Below are 3,255 nucleotides of genomic sequence, written 5' to 3' on the forward strand. Positions count from 1 at the left end.
GACGTGGGCACTGCAGTCGTTATGACGTGCAGGGTTGGATCGCGTGATTCACGTTGCTCTGGTGAAGGGAAGTGGACGGTTCAACGCGTTGCTTTTAACCACGATTTCTGGTGTTTTCCGCTCCGAGATAAGCAGCGCATTGCCAGGTAATCTCGGAGGCTATGCGTAGCACTTTGGAGCAGTTCTGCTCATTTGTAGCATGGATGTAGCAGCTTTCACGAAATGTAGCAGGTTGGAGCAATGGTCTCATTTGTAGCATAGATGTAGCAGCTTTAATGAAATGTCAGCTTGGAGCAATTGTAGCAGCTTTCCCATCACTGCAAGACACCACTGATTATGGGTTCCCAATTTCTTTGGACAGTTTATTGCCTTAGTTTTAAGCAGTCATTTGTACTGTGTTTTCTTCATCATGTTTTACCAGGCAGTGGTTTGCATGTGCAAAACATTGCACAGACCCAACACGTTGCCATTGTCACTTAGAGTGCTCTGTGAAGCTGCTTTGAAAAAAGAAAAATAAGTAAGTGCCGTTATGTAGCTTGGTTCCACATTTAATATGAGTGTGTTCTCAAATTGTTAGTTACAAAAACAAAACAAAAAATTAAAAACTCTTGTGTCAGTACAGTACAGTACTTGCCTTTGGTACAATTTCTTTCTTGGATGTAGCGATATTTTGGATGTGAGCCTTTATATTGAAACTCATTTGCTTTAAATATTGATTCCTGACTATGCTGTCATCTTAAAGTGACCGAGTTCTGCTGTTTGTAATGAGCCATGCTTCGTGTTGATGATGCAGGCTACAGTAGAGCTTCGTGCTCCACTAAGACGACCAGACCACTCGACGGGGAAGTGGATATTGACAGCATGGACGTGATTCCTAGGGAGAAAAACACCGCCACAGGATGATTACGCAAGAAAAGAGAATGCCATGGTAACGTCCACATCTGAAGGGCAGCTTCAGCAATTTTTAGTATTACGTACAGTTGTCATCATAAGTGAAATTTTCCTTGTGCTTGCCTAAACAGCAATGCTGCTTTTTTAAATGGTTGTTAAAATGATTTTTTTTTTTGCTGCAATACGTTTCCTGATGCAGGTGGACATTGGCGGGCCTTCAAATAAATTCTAGCGCATGGCACCACATTCAGGGCCATCAAAGGATTCCCTTTTCGTTAAGGACCTCCTCCTGGGAATTGGCCAAGGACCAGCTGAAAAACCGCTCTTTGCAAGGTGTGTTTCTGTTCTATAGAATTCCTTGTACTTTCTTACACAGAGCTGTTTAAGCCAGCTGTAATCTGTCCACCGTGAACAAAAATCCTCAGGTGGGTATGCGTCAAAGGAATTGGGCAAGCCCCACTACGAGTACAGCAGGTGCAAGTGTTAATGAAAACTTCGCTTGACGAAGTGGAGCATGTGAGCATGCAAGAGAAGTGAGGGGAATAAAGACATTACAAGATAGAAAGACTAGACAGAGAGAAAGATTGTGTTATAGTTAATCACCGTTCATTTGTCTTACAGGGAAGCGGTGTCCACGATTTCCCGATCGGCCTGCAAAGGCTCCACTGACACCTTGGAAAGTGGAAGTGATGCGTGGTAAGTGTTCATGCTTTTTATGATGTTTTGGTGCAAACTGTCTTTGGTCATTCTGCTTCAGACCGTAGTCTTATAGACTATTTTGTTTAAAAATTGTTTCTCGTACCAGTTAGTGAGGCCTTGTGAACTTTTTGTTTTAGACTGTTACAGACGGAGACTGCAGCGCCAGGGGATTCCCGAAACCCTTATGCCTGCTGCACTCAAGCAGCTGAACCATTTCGTGGTTGAGAAGCTGGCAGACCTTGAGAGGCTGGCAAAACGTGAGGTGCTGTTATAAATGTGTTTTGACTAATTTCAGGAGGTTCTTTGTATGTAGTTTTTAAATGACATGCAGCCTGGTAAAGAAAGTGTTTAAAGCATCATACTGACTAATGCTATGCCAGTGCATTTGCTTATCTATGCAAAGTATATGTGGAGAAAGCTAGTCTTGAGCTTGCAGCACATCAAGTTAACACTGTTTACTCAAATCTGAGCCAGCCCAGATTCTAGGCTGACCCCCTAATGTTTGAAGCCAGAAAAAACAAAATGTACCTCAAATGTAGCTGAGCAGGAAAAAGAAATGTTACAGTGTGCACGAAACTCGTACAGAATATCAGTCAAACACAGATATATTGGGTGCGAGGTCCTCACACTAGAGACGGGCACTGCAGTCGTTATGACGTGCAGGTTGATCGCGTGATTCACGTTGCTCTGGTGAAGGGAATGGACGTTCAACGCGTTGCTTTTAACCACGATTTCTGGTGTTTTCGCTCCGAGATAAGCAGCGCATTGCCAGGTAATCTCGGAGGCTATGCGTAGCAGCTTTGGAGCAGTTCTGCTCATTTGTAGCATGGATGTAGCGCTTTCACGAAATGTAGCAGGTTGGAGCAATGGTGCTCATTTGTAGCATAGATGTAGCATCTTTAATGAAATGTAGCAGCTTGGAGCAATTGTAGCAGCTTTCCATCACTGCAAGGACACCACTGATTATGGGTGTTCCAATTTCTTTGGACAGTTTTATTGCCTTAGTTTTAAGCAGATCATTTGTACTGTGTTTTCTCATCATGTTTTACCAGGCAGTGGTTGCATGTGCAAACATTGCACAGACCCAACACGTTGCCATTGTCACTTAGAGTGCTCTGTGAAGCTGCTTTGAAAAAAAGAAAAATAAGTAAGTGCCGTTTATATTTGTAGCTTGGTTCCACATTTAATATGAGGTGTGTTTCTCAAATTGTTAGTTACAAAAACAAACACAAAAATTAAAACTCTTGTGTCAGTACAGTACAGTACTTGCCTTTGGTACAATTTCTTTCTTGGATGTCGCGATATTTTGGATGTGAGCCTTTATTGAAACTCATTTGCTTTAAATATTGATTCCTGACTATGCTGTCATCTTAAAGTGACCGAGTTCTGCTTTGTAATGAGCCATGCTTCGTGTTGATGATGCAGGCTAAGTAGAGCTTCGTGCTCCACTAAGAGCGGACCAGACCACTCGACGAGGGAAGTGGATATTGACAGCATGGTGATTCCTAGGGAGAAAACCCGCCACAGGATGATTACGCAAGAAAAGAGAATGCCATGGAACGTCCACATCTGAAGGGCAGCTTCAGCAATTTTTAGTTACGTACGTTTCATCATAAGTGAAATTTTCCTGTGCTGCCTAAACAGCAAATGCTGCTTTTTTAAATG

General features: G+C 42.7%; 1 long non-coding RNA gene across 1 annotated transcript; it reads left to right on the top strand.

Annotated features, from left to right (window-relative positions):
* The first annotated feature begins 1,193 nt into the window (after nucleotides 1-1,193).
* LOC119383942 (uncharacterized) lies at nucleotides 1,194-1,855 on the top strand. The gene is made up of 3 exons (XR_005181799.2): nucleotides 1,194-1,224; nucleotides 1,513-1,587; nucleotides 1,728-1,855. It is a non-coding gene; the product is annotated as an uncharacterized LOC119383942 (long non-coding RNA).
* Nucleotides 1,856-3,255: the final 1,400 nt, after the last annotated feature.

This window comes from Rhipicephalus sanguineus, chromosome 2 (genome assembly GCF_013339695.2).
Source record: "Rhipicephalus sanguineus isolate Rsan-2018 chromosome 2, BIME_Rsan_1.4, whole genome shotgun sequence".
Classification (NCBI taxonomy): domain Eukaryota; kingdom Metazoa; phylum Arthropoda; class Arachnida; order Ixodida; family Ixodidae; genus Rhipicephalus; species Rhipicephalus sanguineus.